General features: G+C 43.3%; 1 pseudogene; it reads right to left on the bottom strand.

The window, feature by feature from the left end:
- Window positions 1-12,960: 12,960 nt before the first annotated feature.
- Window positions 12,961-14,722, bottom strand: LOC100688615 (annotated as a pseudogene).
- Window positions 14,723-20,724: the final 6,002 nt, after the last annotated feature.

Genomic DNA, 20,724 nt, shown 5'->3' with positions numbered 1-20,724 from the left:
CCAGGAGCCACCGGGAGCCGCTTCTGGCCCCTATGCCATTCCCCAGGAGCAGACCCCCCCCCCCCCCCCCCCCCCCCCCCCCCCGCCTCTCCAACGGATGTTGCGGGCCCCTGCCCAGCCCACGGAGCCGCTAGGCCAGAGGCGACAGTTGGCTTCCGCACGGCACAGCACCTGCCACCTGGACCCCCAGCCCAGGACTCAGGAGTCGCTGGGACCGAGGCCCTCAGGAGCTGAGCCTCTGCCCTGTGGGGACCGGCCCCGGCCCAGCCCCGCAGGGACCAGCCTCGGGCCCTGGGCCACCGCCGCTGCCGGGGCAGCTCTAACACTGCGATGCAGGAGGAAGTAGATGTTCCGGGTCCCCTCCTGCCGAAGCCCAGCCCCTGCCCCAGGTGGTCTGACTCCAGTCAGAGAGAGTGAGATCCATCTGGTGTGTGACATCGGAGATGAGGGTAAACTTGAAATCAGGACATTTCTAGAAAGTATGATTTGTCTTTCTAATGGTCTTCGCTAACCCCTTCAAAATTTCTGCCTTATCTTTACTATGACAAATCCAGAGGAGCCAAGAATTCAGAAAAGTCTCTCTGGGAGCATTAGAAAGTCATCCTTGGGAAAATTTTTGGGTTGACACTTAAAAGCCATTTAATAACTTTACAAACTGGCCCAGCAATACACATAAATGTCTTTCTCGAGATTAGGAAGTCAACCGGGGGCCTTTATGCCATATTTGAACACTGCCTCCAAAATGTGAGCATTCCACAGGCTGGAGGCCATCACCCGTCAGGAACATTTAAGTCATGGCACCTCACCTAGGCCTTCTTCAATTACCAGCCCAATTTTCCAGCTGCTTCTTCAGTCCTTAAGACGGACAAGCTGGGCTAATTGCTGAGAGCAAGAGGCTGCAACTCCTGAAACATTTCTGCTTGTGTTTGTGGTGTTGAAGGGATCGCCTCAGCAATAATGGGGGCAGGGCTCCCTTTCTTGGTATGCAAGGTGGTGACCAGTCTTGATGAATGGGCTCCACGTTGACAAGGAGGCAGGGTGACCCAGCGCCAAGCACAGGAAGAGCCAGATCTGGGACTGAACCCCAGCTCAGACCCGGGCTGGCTGTGTGGGGTTGCAGCGATTCCTTACCCCTGAGCCTGACTCTCCTGCTCTGTGAGACAGAGGGCACTACCAGCTTTGTCCAGGCTGGCTGTTTAAGGGCAGAAATCCTGTCCGGGAAGGCACCTGGCAGTCCCACACCTGGAGGCTCCAACAGTTGGTGCAGGAAGACACACTTCCAGCCATGGGGAGGAAGGTCCTTCCAGCTTCCAGAGCAGTAGAGCATTGTCTAGTGAGGGACCTCTCTTCCTGAGTCTCAAAATCAGGAGTCTGAGGCAGGTCTCCCCTTATATTAGCAAATTCTGTACCTTTTACTCAACCATGATCAGAGTAAGCCAGCAAGAACCAAACTAGTCTAATAAAGCATTTCTCAGGGACTCTTGAAAGGGAGGTGGCCTCACGTTAAATGCTGCGTCCCAACGTTGGCAGCTGATTTTGCAGCTCACCACTGCAGCACAGGCGTGAGGGTAAGTGTTGCCACTCCTGATCGATCCTTTTTTTTTTTAAAGATTTTATGGGGCAGCCCAGGTGGCTCAGCGGTTTAGTGCCGCCTTCAGCCCAGGGTGTGATCCTGGAGACCTGGGATCGAGTCCCATGTCAGGCTCCCTGCATGGAGCCTGCTTCTCCCTTTGCCTGTGTCTCTGCCTCTTTCTCTCTCTCTGTCTCATGAATAAATAAATAAGATTTTATTTATTTATTTGAGAGAGAGAGACAGAGAGAGAGACAGAGAGAATGAACAGGGAGGAGGAGCAGAGGGAGAGGGAGAAGCAGGCGCCCCGCCAAGCAGAGAGCCCAACTCAGGGCTCGATCCCAGGACCCTGAGATTATGACCTGAGCCCAAGGCAGATGCTTAACTGACTGAGCCACCCAGGCATTCCTCTATCTATTATTTTTAAATTTTTGCTAGTAATCTCTATTCCCAACATGGGGCTTAAATTTATGACCCCAAGATCAAGAGTCACATTCTCCACCGACTCAGCCAGCCAAGCGCCCCAGCCACCCCTGATTTAGAGAGAAAAGAACTGAGCATTACAGCACCAGAGCTAATGTTTATTGGGCCTTTATTAATTCAGGAATTTAGTTGTATTATTTTATTTCATCGTTTCATTTATTTTGCTATCATCACCCCATTTTAGAAAGGAGGGAATTGAGGCCCAGGAGGGCAAGTAACCTGTCCGAGGGTGACATGGTGCTTCCTGAGGCCACAGGGGTGTGCTTCCCAGCAGGGTGAGGTTGGAGGGTCTTTACAGCAAGAGCCAGAATCTGGAAGGCAGGCCCGCGTTGAGGGACAAATGAGGATGAAGTTTGGGATGTGGCCACATGGGGGCAGTGCATCAACACTAAACGGAAGGTGAGCCCCTTGCCCAGCTCAGCCCTTGAAGGCCTTCAAGGGTCATTTTAACATTTATTGTACAGGTTTGGGCCGCAGTAGCGGGAGCTGGGTAAAAGTGTGGTGTCTGGGGCCCGGCTGCCTGGTATCAAAGCTGCTCCATCATTTACCCCGTGGACCTGTTCTCTACAGTGGCTCACTTAGCAATGGCCCGAGAGGACTCCGAAACAAGGAACAGGTGGCCGAGCTTCACTACCTGAAGCCAGGGGGCTGCAGTTATCACAGGGAGCAGCGAGATTGAATCGCTGCCAGCAGGGTCAGAGCAGAGTTACAGAAGTAGTTAATAGAATAGAAAAAAAAAAAAAAAAAAGAACTTGACATGATCATGGGCAAAATGTTTGGTAGCCAACAAGGGTACTATTCAAATTGAATCATCCAAAAAATAAAAATAAAAATAAAAGGTGATGATGATCAAGATTAGAGCAATTGCTTCAATAAAAGGTCACACTCCCTTGCCCAGTTTCTACACAAAGTCAGTTTTCAACCCCAGAACCCACTGATTGAAGAAGAGGTGGGAACTCCAGGATTCAAGGACCCTGCAACACATGGCAATTGAACTTGATAATGATTCCTTCTAGCCTTCTCCCAGAGGGACTTATGATTATTTACTTGGGTGATTGAGTCCTGGGAAAAGGAAAATACTTAAACATTTTGAGGACAATTGGTCATAGATTCCCAGTTGACTTTGATAACCTGAGACTCAAAGTGTAATCATGGTCCCTGGTTAGAATGAAAGCATATAGGGGACACCTGGCTGGCTCAGTTGGTGGAACATGTGACTCTTGATCTCGAGGTTGTGAATTCAAGCCCCACATTGGATGTAGAGATCTCTCAAAATAAAATCCTTTTCGGAATGCCTGAGTGGCTCAGTCGGTTGGACGTCCAACTCTTGATTTTGGCTCAGGTTGTGATCATGGATCAGGTTGTGATCATGGTCATGGGATCGAGCCTCGCTCAATGTGAAGTCCACCTGTCCTTCTCTCCCTGCTTGCACACTCTCTCTCCCTCAAATAAATAAATAAATAAATAAATAAAATCTTTAAAAGAAAAATAAAATCCTTAAAGAAAAAATGAATAGGAGCATATAGGGGCCAGGTAATAAACGACAACAAGTGGAGTTCTGGCCAAAGTCCAGTTCAGAGTAGTTGCCTTAAGGTTGTGTTACCCACGGTCACTTCCCCAGCCTCCCAATGTGTCAGTAACAGACATCCTTGAAAGCTGGCCTAATCCCTACGGTTCTTTTCATTATAGCCATCTGGATGGGTATGTAATGGTATCTCAATGTGGTTTTAATTTACTTTTCCAAATTGACTAATAATATTCAGCATCTTCATATGCTTATTAGATATTTGTATGTCTTCTTTGGTGATGCCTATTTTCTCCATATTTTGATTCGATTGTTTGTTCATTGAGTTCAGTTCCTTATATATTCTGGATATAAGCCCTTATCTCATATATGACATGCAAATAATTTTTCCCAGTGGCTTATCTTTTCATTTTCTTGTGTCTTTTACAGAGCGAGGTTTTTTTTGGGGGGGGGTGTTAAAAAGATTTTTTTTATTTATTCATGACAGACACAGAAAGGGAGGCAGAGACACAGGCAGAGGGAAGAGAAGCAGGCTCCATGCAAGGAGCCCGATGCGGGACTCAATCCCAGGAATCCAGGATCACATCCTGAGCAAAAGGCAGATGCTCAATCGCTAAGCCACCCAGGCGTCCCCAGAGCAAAGGTTTTTAATTTTGATGTTCAATGTTTTTTCCTTTTATGGATCATTCCTTCAGTATTGTGGCTAAGAATTCTTTGCCTAACCCCGGGTCACAAAGATTGTCTCTAGTGTTCTCTTCTAAAAGTTTTATGGTTTTACTTTATGTATTTATATCTATAATCAAATTTATTTTACCACCAAATTCTGTCATCCAAGAACTAAACAATTATTTTTATTGAGTTTAAATTCACATAACATAAAATTAACCATTTTAAAGTATATAGTTCAATGGCTTTTAGTACATTTACAGTATTATGAAACCACCACCTCTGTCTAGTTCCAAAACATTTCACTTCTCAAAAAAAAGGTAGGGGGTATTTTTCCTTTCCTGAAACTCCTGGCAACTACCTACTTGAATTCTGTTTCTGTGGATTTATCTATTCTGGACATTGCATAAAATGAAATCAAATAATGTGTATTTTTTTCCTTGGCATGTTTTCAAGGCTCGTCACTGTTGTAGCATGTGTCAATATTTCACTCCTTTTGGGACACCTGGCTGGCTCAGTCAAGGGAGCATGGGATTCCTAATCTCAGACTTGAGAGTCTGAGCCCCACACTGGAGGTAGAGTTTACTTAAAAATTTTTTTTTAAATATCTCATTCCTTTTTTTTGTTTGTTTTTTTATGATAGTCACACAGAGAGAGAGAGAGAGGCAGAGACACAGGCAGAGGGAGAAGCAGGCTCCATGCACCAGGAGCCTGACGTGGGATTCGATCCCGGATCTCCAGGATCACGCCCTGGGCCAAAGGCAGGCGCTAAACCGCTGCGCCACCCAGGGATCCCTCTCATTCCTTTTTATGACTGAATAATCCTGTTATTTATATATGCCACTATTTAGTTATCTGTTCATCCACTGATAGATATTTGGATTGTTTCTATCTTTTGACTGTTATGAGTAGTGCTGCTATGAGTACGGTATATATGTACAAATATTTATTTGAGTACTTGTTTTCAATTCTATTGTGTAAATAGTAATAGAACTGCTGGGTCATGTGATAATTCTATTTAACTTTTCAAAGAACTGATAAACTGTTTTTACACAGTGGTTGCATCATTTTACATTTATACTGCCAGTAGAAGAATCCTAATTTCTCCACATTTCGCCAACACTTGTTATTTTCTGTTATGTATTTATTTTTAAATTTTATTTATTTATTTAGTTATTTATTTATTTAGTTAGTTAGTTATCTCACACACACACACACACACACACACACACACAGGGTACAAGCAGGGGAGCTGCAGAGAGAGAGGGAGAAGCAGGCTCCTCACAGAGCAGGGAGTCCAATGCAAGGCTCCATCCCAGGACCTTAGGATCATGACCTGAGCTGAAGGCAGATGTTTAATCGACAGAACCACCCAGATGTCCCAGTTTTTTAAATTACCTTCATCCTATCAGATATATAGTGGTACCTCATTGTGCTTTTGATTTGCATTTTCCTAATGACTAATCATGTTGACCATCTTTCACATCATTATTGGCAATTTGATTGTCTTATCTTTTTTTTGTCTTATCTTCTTTAAAGAAATATCTATTCATGTCCTTTGGTGCACAAATGTTTTTAATGTCTTTATAATCAATTTTGACTTAATTAAAAAAAAATAAGGCACAAAGGGGGCACCTGGCTAGCTCAGTCAGTGGAGACGTGTCTCGAGCTTGGGTTGTGAGTTCGAGCCCCAAGTTGGGTGTAGAGATTACTTAAAAAATAAAATTTTTATTTTTATTTTTACTCATTTTTTAAAAGATTTATTTATTTATTTATTTATTCATTTATTCATTCATTCATTCATTCAGAGAGAGAGAGAGGGAGACAGGCAGAGAGACAGGCAAAGGGAGAAGCGGGCTCCATGCAGGGAGCCCGACGTGGGACTCGATCCAGGGTCTCCAGGATCACGCCCTGGGCTGCCCGCGGCACTAAACCACTGCGCCACCAAGGCTGCCCCAAAAATAAAATTTTTAAAATAAAATAAATAAGGCATGAAGTTTAATTCAAACTGGGCTGCTTTTTTTTTTTTTTTTAAAGATTTTATTTATTTATTCATGATAGTCACACAGAGAGAGAGAGAGAGAGGCAGAGACATAGGCAGAGGGAGATGCAGGCTCCATGCAGGGAGCCCGATGTGGGATTCGATCCCGGGTCTCCAGGATCGCGCCCTGGGCCAAAGGCAGGCGCCAAACCGCTGCGCCACCCAGGGATCCCTCAAACTGGGCTTCTTTTGCAAATGGATATAGAACTGTTCCAATATAATTGGTTGAAAAGATTATCCTTCCTCCATTGTAACAATGTCAAAAATCAAATCTCCGTATTTCCTTTGTCTGTATATCTAAACATTCACCAATAGCACATTGTCTTGATTACTATTTAACTTTATTTTTTTTTAATTTTTATTTATTTATGATAGTCACACAGAGAGAGAGAGAGAGAGGCAGAGACTCAGGCAGGGGGAGAAGCAGGCTCCACGCACCGGGAGCCCGACATAGGATTTGATCCTGGGTCTCCAGGATCACACACTGGGCCAAAGGCAGGCACCAAACCGCTGCGCCACCCAGGGATCCCTACTTTAGCTTTAAAATAGATTGTGTAGGGCACCTGGGTAGCTCAATCAGTTGACGACCTGCTTTCGGCTTGGGTCATGATCTTGGGGTCCTGGAATTGAGACCCACATTGGATTCTCTGCTCGGTGAGGAGTCTGCTTCTCTCTTTCACTCTCCCTCTGTTCTCTCTCTCAAACAAATAAATAAAATCTTTAAAGAAAAAATAGGTTGTATAGAGGAAAACACAAACAGCAACCTCTTTGATCTCGGCCACAACAACTTCTTGCATGTCTCCAAAGGCAAGGGAAACAAAGGCAAAAATGAACTATTGGTATTTCATCAAGATAAAAGCTTTTGCACAGCAAAGGAAATAGTTGACAAAACCAAAAGACAACTGACAGAATGGGAGAAGATATTTGCAAATGACATATTAGATAAAGGGCTAGTATCCAAAATCTATAAAGAACTTATCAAACCCAAAGAACAAATAATCCAATCAAGAAATGGGCAGAAGACACGAAGAGACATTTCTCCAGAAAAGACATACCAATGGCCAACAGACACATGAAAAAATGTTCAACATCACTCAGCATCAGGGAAATACAAATCAAAACCACAATGAGATACCACCTCACACCAGTCAGAATAGCTAAAACGAACAAATCAGGAAACGACAAATGCTCGCGAGAATGCAGAGAAAGACAAAGCCTCTTACACTGCTAGTGGGAATACAAGCTGGTACGGCCACTCTGGAAAACAGTATGGAGGATCCTCAAAAAGTTGAGAATAGAGCTACCCTATGACCCAGCAATTGCTCTTCTGGGTATTTACCCAAGATACAAATGTAGTGCTATGAAGGGGTACCTGCACCCCAATGTTTATAGCAGCAGTGTCCACAATAGCCAATCGATGGAAAGAGCCATAAATGTCCATCGACAGATGAATGGATAAAGATGTGAAGTATAAATATATGAATATAAATATATATATCATGGAATATATATGTATATGTGTGTACATATACATATATGTATATACATATGTATATGTATAATACACACATGTATATACACACATATATAACATATATTATATATAACAAATATATAACACATATATATATTATATGGAATATATATATTCCATTATATATATAATTATATAAATATATATATTATATATAATGGAATAGTACTCAGCCATCCAAAAAATAAAATCTTGCCATTTGCAGTGATGTGGATGGAACTAGAGGATATTATGCTAACTGAAATTAGTCAATCAAAGAAAGACAATTATCATATGGTCTCACTCATATGTGGAATTTAAGAAACAAAACAGAGGATCATAGGGGAAGAGAGGAAAAAATAAAACAAGATGAAATCAGAGAGGGAGACAAACCATAAGAGACTCTTTTTTTTTTTTTTTTTAAGATTTATTTATTTACTTATGATAGACCTAGAGAGAGAGAGAGGCAGAGACACAGTAGGAGGGAGAAGCAGGCTCCATGCCAGGAGCCCAACGTGAGACTCGATCCCGGGACCCCAGGATCACGCCCTGGGTCAAAGGCGTGCACCAAACCGCTGAGCCACCCAGGGATCCCCACCATAAGAGACTCTTAATTGTAGGAAACAAACTGAGGGTTGCTGGAGGGGAGGGATGGGGGATGAGGTAACTGGGTGATGTACATGAAGGAGGGCATATGATATAATGAGCACTAGGTGTTACATAAGACTGTTAAATCACTGACCTCTACTTCTGAAACCAGTAACATATTATATGTCAATTAATTGAATTAAAATACAATATTTTAAAAATTAATATAAAATTTTAATTACATTTTAATTTAAAATAAATTAAAATAAAATAAATATTTTATTTTATTTTATAAAATAAAAATTTTTTAAATGGGTTGTGCAATTACTTCAATTTCATTCTTCTTTTTCAAGATTGTTAGCTATTCTTTGCCTTTTCATATCAGTTTGATTTATTTTATTATTTTTTTAAAGATTGTATTTTTAAGTAACCTCTATACCCAATGTGGGGTTCGAACTCAAAATCCCAAGATCAAGAGTAACTTCTAGCCCCTTTCCCTTATCCAAAGATTGGGGGTGGGGGCAGGCATAAGGCTGAAAGTTCCAGCCCCCTAATCATGCCTTTGTCTTTCAGGTGACCAGCGCTCATCCTGAAGCTATCTTGAGGCCTGCTAAGAATTACCTCATTAGAAGGGCATCTGGGTGGCTCAGTAGGTTAAGCGTCTGACTCTTGATTTCAGCTCAGGTCTAATCTCAGGTTCATGAGTTCAAGCCCTGCACTGGGCTCCATATTAAGAGTGGAGCCTAGTTAAAACAAATTGTCTCATTAGAACAAAAGATCCTCTCATTTCTCCTACCAGGAAATTCCCTGGGATTTAGGAGCTCTGTGTCAGGAACAGTGGACAACGACCAAATATTATTTCTAACTGTATCACAGGTTACAAAACAGCTCTGACTTCCATCTTGCGGGCTCTCACTTGCTCTATGGAAAGCCAGTTGCCATATTATGAGCTGCCCTATGGAAAGATCCACATGGCCAAGAACTATGGCAAGCCTCTAGCCAATAGCCAGTAAGAAACTGAGACCGAAAAAAAAAAAGAAAAGAAAAAGAAAAGAAACTGAGACCGTCAGAATGATAGTTGGGATACAACTATGTGAGAGCTCAGAAGCAGATCCTTCAACTGCAGTCAAGTATTGGGTGAATCGTCAAGTTCTTCTCTGTTTCAAAAGAAACAGAGGCTTGAGGGCATGGGCGGGTGGAGGGGGGGTTCCTGAGAGACAATGATGACAGAGGTGTGCCCCCAGGAAGGAGCCACAGGCTTCGCCAGCAGCAAGGGGTGGCCTTCAAACTCAGCATGACAAGAAGGTTGAGACTTGGTCCTAGACCGTGCCACATGGTGAGGGGTCAGCATAGCTGGTTGAGCTAAAGGACTGGCATGGTGCTGCTGGAGGATCAAGTGGTTACAGTCAGGGTTCAAGGTCAGAACAGTCCTAGGACCCAGGATGGCCCTAGAGGGACAGGGAAGGATTCATTGACACTAGGAAGTCAGGGAGCCGGGTTTGGGGTGGTCTAGCAACAGGCTCTGATGATCATCAGGGTGGGGAATTCACAGGTAGAGGTGGACAAAGGTGCACAGGACCTGTTGGGGCCAGGGGCTGGGCAGTGTCATGGGGCCAAATAGCTTGGAGTAGTACCTGGAACTAGCATAAATTCAAACACAGGACCCTGGCGAGAAGGAGCCAGAAGTGAACAGGAGAGATAAGGAGCAGTGGCCAGAGGGAGCAAGTGAAAATTACCCATGAAGAAAAGGAGGGCGGAGGGGGCAGGGAGGGAGGCGATGGGAGGGAGGGAGGGGAGGGAGGGAGGGAGGGAGGCGAGGGAGGGGAAGAGGGGATGGATTGGGAGGAGGGGGAGGGAGTGAGGGGAGGGGGGGTTCTGTATGTTATCTTTTCTTTCTTTCTTTTCTTTCTTTCTTCTCTTTCTTTCTTTTCTTTCTGTCTTTCTTCTTTCTTTCTTTCTGCTTTCTTCTTTCTTCTTTCTTTTCTTCTTTCTTTCTTTCTTTCTTTCTTTCTTCTTTTTTCTTTCTTTCTTTCTTTTTTCTTTCTTTCTTTCTCCCTTCCTTCCTTTCTTTTCTTTCCTTTTCTTTCTTTCTTTTCTTTTTTTTTTAAGATTTCATTTTTTAAGTAATTTCTCCAGCCAAGGGGGCAGCCCGGGTGGCTCAGCGGTTTAGAGCCGCCTTCAGCCCAGGGCCTGATCCTGGAGACCCGGGATCAAGTCCCAGGTCGGTTTCCCTGCATGGAGCCTGTTTCTCCCTCTGCCTGTGTCTCTGCCTCTCTTTGTCTCTCTTTCTCTCTCTCTCTCTCTCTCTCTGTGTCTCTCATGAATAAATAAATAAAATCTTAAAAAAAAAAAATTTCTCCAGCCAACATGAAGCTTGAACTTACAATCCTGAGATTAAGAGTCACATACCTGGGACACCTGGGTGACTCAATGGTTGGACATCTATCTACCTTTGGCTCAGGTCATGATCCCAGGGTCCTGGGATCGAGTCCCACATCGGGATCCCCAGAGGGAGCCTACTTCTTTTTTTTTGTTGTTTGTTTAATATATATATATTTTTTAATTTATTCATGAGAGACACAGAGAGAGAGGCAGAGACACAGGCAGAGGGAGAAGCAGGCTCCATGCAAGGAGCCTGATGTGGGACTCAATCCCGGGTCCCCAGGATCACACCCTGGGCTGCAGACGGCACTAAACCGCTGCACCACCCAGGCTGCCCAGGGAGCCTACTTCTCCCTCTGCCTGTGTCTTCTGCCTCTCTGTCTGTCTCTCATGAATAAATAAATAAAACCTTAAAAAGAAAAAAGTTGCATACTTTACTGACTGAGCCAGCAATGTACCCCATGAATTTCTCATTTTTATTTAACAAACACTTATTTAGGATTTACTATATCAGTAAGCACTTTCTACACATTCATTCATTTAATCTTTGCAAGAACCTTGAGGGAGGAAAGGTCATTAATTCCATTTTACATGTGAAGATTCTAAAGCACAGAGAGATTAAGTGTCTTGCCCAAGGTTACCCAGGACAGGGATCCAAATACTGTCAGTCAGCCTCTGAAGCACTTGCTTTTGATCACCAGAAGAGAAAACAATGACCTTCCAAATGGGAAATATCTATTATTTTCCCTGATTTTGAAAGTAATTAAAGAGACATAAAAATATTTGAGCAAATAAAAGGATATAAATGGAAATGGAAAATCGGCCCGAGTTAAGAACAGAGATGTGGACGTAGAATCTACATCTCATTTTTAAAAAGATTTTATTTATTTATTTATTTATTTATTTATTTATTTATGTATTTATTTTAGAGAGAAAGAGAAAGCATGAGTAGGGGGGAAAGGCAGAGGGAGAGAGAGAATCTCAAGCAGACTCTCCACTGAGCACAGAACCCAATGTGGGGCTCAATCTCAGGACCCCAACCAAGACCATGACTGAGCCAAAGTCAAGAGTTGGATGCTTAACTGACTGAGCCACCCCGGTGTCCCTACAACTAGTTTTTAACGAGTATAATGCCCTCTGAACTGTCTTATTTGAGGACTGAGCCTTCAAAGAGGTCATCACCCAGCCTGGTGGCTGGCTGGCCTATGGAAGTGATTCAGGTGGTCACATCTTCCTGATGGATTTCACCTCCTCATCTAGGAAGCTGTTCTTCAGGAGGTGGAGGTCTGTGTAGGCAGAACCCAGGACTTGCAGATGCCGAAGGGCCTCATTCGGGTTTTTCTCCAGGGGCACGGTGTTTTCTATGAGGTCCAGGATTTTTGTCCCACTCCTCTTGGGGTGGCTTCTGCACATCTGAAAGAGGGTATGGCCCTCTTTCAGAGACATGTCATGCTCAAAACAGAAACCCAAGAGAGATAGGTGGAGGCCAGCTGATGCAGATTAACTAGGTGGTTGACAGCGGCCTCCAAGTCAGTGGAATAATCATGAATTATTTTAATTATTCTGAGTAACTCTAATTTGGGAGCTCAGGTTGGTTAGCAATATGTGTAGCTAAGAACAAAAAATGGTGTTAGCTACTGTGGGAGAAAGGGGATGGATGAGAAGATGGTCCTGAGGTTGGGAATGGAGAGGATATTGAAGTGTTCCAAGGCAGAAAGAAGGGGATTCTGAAAATATGTTCCATCTAAACACTGTTGAAACAAAAGACAGATCTGTTGACTGCCAGGTAAGCTCCTAAATATAGATCCTTTTCTCCCTTCTTTTCCATTATTATATTTCTTTTCTAAAATGCTTTCTCTTATGTATGTGTTGGCTAATACTTCCACAATCCTGTTAAATCATAGTAGAGGTAGTAGCACTATTCCTAACTTCAATATTTCTGTATAAGTAAGATAAGATGCCAATGGTTGGGCAGTTAACTATATAAAATCAGGTATGAATTATGCCAACTTTTATATATATATATATATATATATATATATATATATATATATATATATTTAAGGTATAAGACGTTAAAAAGGACCACAAACTTTATTAAAAGTAAGTAAAGGTAACATATAATATGTACAGATGGCACATGTGCCAATTTTATTTGCAGATATTGCAATACCCCAATGCATGTTTACAAGTTACACTTTTGCCACAGCCTTGGCTAAATCTTGAACCACTGCAGAATTTAGCTGTGCCAGAGTGCTGATATTAGCATGCTTAGAGGTGCCATACTTGTTCTGGATAGTCATGTGCTTTGTAAGCCCACGATTCACCGTGACTATATTCTTAGCCAGGTGTTGCATGACGTTTAGAAGGGATTCTTCAGTGTATGACAGATAATGCTGTAGAGTTGGTGTCCATTCACCGTTATCAAGAATTTTCAGCGCTAAGCAAAAAGCTCCTGCTGCAATCTGAGAAGGAGGAAAGTGCACCATATCGTAGTCCAACATAGATAGTTCCATCAGGTATTTGGCCAGAGTATGTTGCTCAACATCAACTTCTCCAATCTTAGATGCTCTCCGAAGGAAATGCAGGGGGTAGAGGGCGGCCCAGACCATTTCATAAAGATCTTATAAATGCAGGGGGTAGAGGGTGGCCCAGACCATTTTATAAATAAAGATCTTAGAATCTTCATTTCCATCTGTCTGATTTGGTGTTTAGTGTAAATGTTGTCAGTCACAAAGGCAAAGTCACCAATTTCTGGAGGGTACATTTCCTCATATTTGCTTGCAATAAACATGGCAGTGACACCAACCAGCTGCAGCATCTTCTTGGGCACACAGTTATTCTGCATGGGCCGATCAATAATGGAAACAGTCATGTACATGGTCTGCAGTAACCTGAATTTCATTTGAACCTGTACTAGCCAGTCAATTAGGATGGCAATCGTGTTTCCAGTGACTTCACCACCCAGTAGGTATTTTGGTTTGACTGCTTGTCCTTCCTCAAGTTGTCTCAGATAAGCATAAATATCTTTCACATATTCACTACAAAGGTTTGGATCATCTCCATCTTCTGCATCTACATCATTCACCGCAAGAATTACATCAGAGAGCGGGCAGCCTGGGTGGCTCAGGGGTTTAGCGCCACCTTCAGCCTAGGGTGTGATCCTGGAGACCCATGATCCGGGTCCGCATTGGGCTCCCTGCATGGAGCCCGCTTCTCCCTCTGCCTGTGTCTCTGCCTCTCTCTCTCTGTGCATGCATGTCTCTCATGAATAAATAAAGAAATAATTTTTTAAAAATTACATCAGAGAAAGCCTGACACAGATATTCTTCTGCAGGGGCACATCCAGATGTTTCCATCGGGCTTAGAGAGGGAGTATCAACCAAAACAGGCTTGGGCAAAAGTTTTTCTTCTTCTTTTTTTTAAGATTTTATTTATTTATTTATTTATTTATTTATTTATTTATTTATTTATTTATTTATGAGAGAGAGAGAGAGAGAGAGAGAGAAGGAGAAGCAGGCTCCATGCAGGGAGCCTGACGTGGGACCCAATCCCAGGTCTCCAGGATCACACCCTAGGCTGAAGGCAGGCGCTAAACCACTGAGCCACCCAGGGATCCCCCAAGTTTTTCTTCTTTAACCGGCTCAGGTTCCGGCTCTGGTTCTGGCACAGGTACAGGGACAGGCTTGGGTGCCTTCTCCAGAGGCTTTGGTATTTTTTTTAGCGATGACTTAGCCAGGAACCGAAGTTTTTGCTTCCTTTTTCAGAGGCAGTTTGGCCTGTGGTTTGGTTGTTCACTGACTTTGTTACCAATGTCTCCCAGGGCAGTTCTTGGCCTCAGGCCAGGCTTGGAGGCTGCAGCGGAGGCCAGAGGCACCCACTTTGCCCCTGCCAACCGATCTTCGTCTTATTTTCAACATTAACTTTGGTGTTCCTGATGACCTGGAGTGCCATGGTCGCATCTTCACTGGGGGAGAGGCAGAGCATGGGAGCCACTGATATGCTGGAGCTGAGGCTGCCAGGTCAACAGCTGTTCCTCCTCAGCACGCCCCTTTTTTATATTATCTTGTAGGTCTTCCTTAAAGTAGACAAAAGATTGTGTGCAGATAGTTTTTTGGGGAAGGTGAGCCCAGGGAACAAGAGAAGTAAGAAATGGGGGGGCACCTGGGTGGCTCAGTCAGTTAAGCATCTGCCTTGGGCTCAGGTCATGATCCCGGGGTCCTGGGATGGAGCCCATGTCAGGCTCCCTGCTCAGCAGGAAGTATGCTTCTCTCTCTCCCTCTGCCCCTCTCCCCACTCATGCTCTCTCTCTCTCTCTTTTTCCTTCTCTCTCTCCCCCTCTCAAATACATAAAATCTTTAAACGAAAGAAAGAAAGAAAGAAAGAAAGAAAGAAAGAAAGAAAGAAAGAAAGAGAAAAAGAAAGAAAGAAAAGAAAAGAAAGAAAAGGAAGAAGAAAAAGAAAGAAAGAAAGAGAGACAGGGAAGGGTACCTGGGTCCCTGGACCCAGGGTGAGAGCACATGACTCTTGATCTCAGGGGTGTAGTTTAAACCCCACAGGATGTAGAGTTTACTAAATTAAAAAAATTTTTTAATTAAAAATAAAAGAGAGAAACAGAGAAAGCCAGTACAAGGATGCATTGATGAACTGACCACCACAATAGGTAATTAATGCTTGATTCTGTGGGACCATCTGAGAACAGGTGATCTACAAGGGGACAGAAATTAGGCTCTACCTCCTGAAGCAAGGAGTATGAAGGACAAATTTTATTTTATTTATTTATTTTTTAAGATTTTATTTTCAAGTAATCTCTACACCTAATGTGGGGCTCAAACTTACAACCCCAAGATCAAGAGTTGCATGCTCTACTGAGTTTGTGAACATATTTTAAATTTAGCACACCATCATAATATAGTGCCAATAGATCTAGACTATCTGAACATCTTGAAGAACATGACTTTGGTCCACTATGACAACATATCATGTTAATTGGACCATGTGAGGAAGAAATGGCAAGTCTGTTGTCCATGCTCTCCAAAGAAGGGGGTTTAAATCCTAGCTAGATTCTGGGGCCTACCACATTAATAAAGGGTTTAGGGGTCCACTGATAAGGAGACACAACACTTTGCTAGCCTCTTTGAGTTCTGGAGATAGAATGTTTCATACTGGGGGATCCCTGGGTGGCGCAGCAGTTTAGCGCCTGCCTTTGGCCCAGGGCGCGATCCTGGAGACCCGGGATCGAATCCCACATCGGGCTCCCGGTGCATGGAGCCTGCTTCTCCCTCTGCCTGTGTCTCTGCCTCTCTCTCTCTGTGTGTGGCTATCATAAATAAATAAAAATTTAAAAAAAAAAAGAATGTTTCATACTGGGGAGAACTACTCCAACCTATTTATTGGATCACATGGAAGGCTGACAACATCAAGTGGAGCCCAAGGCAAAAAAAGTCTCTACACCTGATTCACATGACATCATAAGCAATCCTGCCACTTGGATCATGTAATCCAGGAGACTTTGTGATAGTAGAGGTTTCTATGGAGAAAGAAGACCTATGAGGAGTATATGGCAAGTCCAAGACTATAAATTTTTTTAAATTTTTATTTATTTATGATAATCACAGAGAGAGAGAGAGAGAGAGGCAGAGACATAGGCAGAGGGAGAAGCAGGCTCCATGCACCGGGAGCCCGATGTGGGATTCGATCCTGGGTCTCCAGAATCACGCCCTGGGCCAAAGGCAGGTGCCAAACCGCTGCGCCACCCAGGGATCCCAAGTCCAAGACTATAAACAGCTCCTGGAATACTTGTGGGCCATAACAAAGATGGGACATAATGACTCTGAGACATCAAGTGACCATGTGGCCAGAACTGCCCATCATGAGCTGGTCTCTCAGACCTGCCAAGTCATAAGGCTGAGTGAACCTAGCAGCAATCCATTATAAAATTTAAGTAGTACAGATCAAGTGGGGCCAGAGGCCAAAGTAAGCTACTCAAGCAAATAGACCATGGTTTCATCCTCCCTTGATGCCCTGATGACCTGATGCCTCTTCCTGAGATTACAAGCTGACAGAAGCAAAGGATTGAGGTTGATTCTTGGGTGAATTGCCTTGATATGTAGGTATAAGCCAAAAGCAGACTACTGATACACTACTGTCTTACTCAGGAGTGACCCTGAAAAAATATCTGGGGGAGGTCCTTTGAATTGTGAGAGCTTTGGGTGATACATCTAGTCATCTACTCTGTGTAGAAAGAGAAGTGACCAAAGATAAAAATATACACAGAGTTAAAGGCAGTGTCAAATGGCTTAATTTATCAAAAACCTGAAAGGAAATTGGGGACAAGGTCTTGGAAAGAAACCAGTAGATCAGTAGTCTGCAAAAGTTTTTATGTAAAGGATCAGAGCAATTGTTTTAGACTTACAGGCCACATCATGGCTGTTGAAGCAATTCTTCTGTTCTGCTGTAGCGCAAAAGCAGCCCTAAACAACAATATGTAAATAAACGATCATGGCTTTGTTCCCATAAAACTTTATTTACAAACAGGCCCTGGGTGGATTTGGTCTGTGGGCTTTAAGCTTGCCAGTGCCTCATATGGAGAGACCTAAGGAAGTGGGCAAAAAGTGTGAATATTTTTGTATTGCATTTCACTGACCATAAAAGAGCATCCACCCACAGAAGAGCCACCAGACAACTAAACAGGCAAATGATTCAGGCAGGTTACGGTCAGCCAAACTCTGTAATCTGCCCCAGTGCTGACACAGTTGGCTCAGGAGTGGAATAGTCATCGTGGCATGTTTGGAGACAAGGAATTGGCACATAAGAAGGAGCTTCCACCCGCTGAGGCTGATCTAGCTACTACTGCTATGCAGTACCCAAACCTGCCAGCAACAGAGGCCAATAATGCTGGGTCCCCACTGTAGCGCCATTCCTCAAGGAAACCAAATAGCCACTTGGTGCCAAGCTGATTATTGGGCCCCTCTGAAAGGAGTGTTGCTTCCTTCCCTTTGACTAGAAGTAATACATGTCGTGGATTTAGTCGTGCTTGCTTTTCTGTCTACTGTGCCTTGGAGAATAACTATCTGAGGACTTATGAAATGATCTACCAGTAGCGAATTAATTCTGCATAACATCACTTCTGGCCCAAGAAACTCAATTTACAGTAAGGAAGATGGGGCAATGACCACATGATAAACAGATCACAGCTCCTATCATATACCAGGTCACCCAAAAGCTTCTGGACTAATAAAGTGATGGAATAGTCTTTGGAAGGTATGGCTGAGGTATCATTTGAGAGATGACGCTCAATAAGAATGGGACATTATCCTCCAGGATGCAATACACACCTTAAATCAATAACCATTATATGGTGTATTGTCCAAACAGACAAACTACATGACTCCACTTCCATCACTTCCACTGACCAACTTGGGAAATTTGAGCCTTCGGTCCCCTCAATGTTTGGTTCTGGAGCTCCTGTTTCCCAGAGGAGATTGCTTCCTCTAGGGGATGGAGTAAAAGTTCCCTAAAGCTACTGCCCAGTCACTTTGGGTTTCTCATGACATGAGACTTAACAAGAAAGAAAAGAAATAACTATCTTGTCATGGGTAATTAATTGATTGTGATCATGAGGAGATAGGATTGCTGTTACTCAATCCAGGTAGGAAAGAATGCATTTTGCACCCGAGTGATTCACTGAAAAATCTTTCTACTCCTTGCTTAATATTTTTTTCCTTGCTTAATATTTATGGTAAATAGACAAAGGAAGCAGCTGCAGTCTAAGAAAAGTACGGTTGATGATGCGCTCAGACCACTCCAGTACTGAGGGTCTGGGCCATCCATCAGATAAGCCATCTAGATTGAAGGTGAGAATTCTAGACTGGAATGTGTATTAGTGAGGGAGACTGTGACATGAGATGAGCTAAAGCAGTGAGGGCTGTAGTTTATCCTGCTAACTTTTCTCACGAAAGTTTTCCCAGGAAATGAGATCATTCAGAACCATTAAGCTGTTCCCAGATGAAGTGAACGGACTAAAGAAAGGAAGAAGATCCAAATGGTGCAAGGGATAGGCTGTAGTGGAAGCTGTGGTGTGCCATATAGAATTCCCCCTTTAAGGACTGAGATGCTCACTTCCTCAGCCACCAGCAGTATTGGCTCCCATTGGCTCACCGCTGAATCTTTCCCTAGAAATTGCTCTGGGCGAAGGAGAGTTGGCTTGCCGAAGAGTATGGCCCCATTCTGGTGGTAGCCCATATTCAATAACTACTCAGTGCAAGAGAACAAAGGTCTGGCCTCTTGCCTCAATTTGGGGTAAATCTAAAAGAATATTCCAGCTCTAGAGCTCTCTGTGGGATTGACTGAGTTCTCTGTTGCGACTGCTTTGCAGTTCAACTTTTCCATTGAACTTAATCCCGCCTCACTCCCTCACTTGCAGATAGTGTTCCTGAGATCATTCCCCAATAAATCTGAGCACAAATCTCCTTATCAGATTCTGGTTCCTGACAACCTGATCTAAAACTGCTCTTCTAGCTCTCATTTTCCTACTCTTCCTTGCAGCCGCGCCATAGGATATATGATCTAGACTTTGACAAACAGATACATTCACCTTGAATCACCCTTGAATCAGAGGTTAATAATGCAAAGAAGGAGAATCATGGCACATGCTTTTTGGTGCATTGGTGGTTGCAGCCTGGTGGTGCTCCCCTGGGGAGTAGGGCAGCAGGGCAGCAGCACCAGCCAGTGTATAAGACCAGCAATACGGGACGCCTGTGTGGCTCAATGGCTGAGCATCTGCCTTCAGCCCAGGGTGTGATCCTGGAGTCCCAGGATCAGGTCTTGTATCCGGCTCCCTGTATGGAGCCTGCTTCTCTCTTTGTCTTGTCTGTGTCTCTGCCTCTCTCTCCCTCTCTCCCCCCCCCCCCCCCCTCTCTCTGTGTGTCTCATGAATAAATAAATAAAATCTTAAAAAAAAAAAGACCAGCAATGTGTGAGATGGAAACTGGTGTACAGTGCCAGCCATGGCAAATGTATCTTGTCCACATCAATTCTGCAACACACTTTTGCATCCTTTTCTCTTTCACCATGCTTTCAACATTTTGTGAATTGTCCATTTTCTGTAATAAAGCAGAATTTTTTCAATATATATATATATTTTATGAACCTAATACATGTATACACACGTACACATACATACACGCACAAAATGTAGAAGGTAAAAAGTGCCCTATCAGTTTATCTCCAGAAAATAGCACTGCTTACTAACTATCATTTCAGATTTTTGGTGGCACCAAAATTTCTTTCATAATTTGGAAAAATAGTAATAAACACTATTTAAAAACCCCCAAAATGGGCCACCTGGCTGGCTTAATTGGTAGAACATGTGACCCTTGATCTCAGGTTTGTGAGTTTGAGTCCCATGTTGAGTGTGGAGCCTCCTTTAAAGAAATAAAGAAAAGAATAATCCAAAAGATGACAAGAATTGGGATTGGAAAGTTTATATTGGAATTTGGTTAATCATAGGGCTATGGCAGCAAAAATTAACTCCCTTTATCAAAACCGTATATGTCCCACTTTGAGATACTGGAATACTTTTCTTTCTAAAAATTTTATTTTGGAGGTGCCTGGGTGGCGCAGTTGGTTAAGTGTCTGACTCTTGGTTTGCTCAAGTCATGATCTTGGGGTCATGAGAGGAAGCCCTGCATTGGGCTCCTCACACAGCACGGAGTGTGCTTGAGACACTCTCTCCCTCTCCCTCTGCCCCTCCCTGCTGCTCTCTCTCTAAAAAATAAATGAATCTTAAAAAAAAAAAAAAAGGTTTTATTTTTAAATAATCTCTACACCAGCGAGGGACTCAAATTCATAATCCTGAGATCAAGAGTGGCACACTTCACCAACTGATGTAGCCAGGTGCCCCAATAGTGGAATATTTTTGAAGCTGCTACTAAAGGAAGGTACTAGAGTGCCAC

This window comes from Canis lupus, chromosome 17 (genome assembly GCF_011100685.1).
Source record: "Canis lupus familiaris isolate Mischka breed German Shepherd chromosome 17, alternate assembly UU_Cfam_GSD_1.0, whole genome shotgun sequence".
Classification (NCBI taxonomy): domain Eukaryota; kingdom Metazoa; phylum Chordata; class Mammalia; order Carnivora; family Canidae; genus Canis; species Canis lupus.
This window is presented reverse-complemented; position numbering and strand designations above follow the sequence as displayed.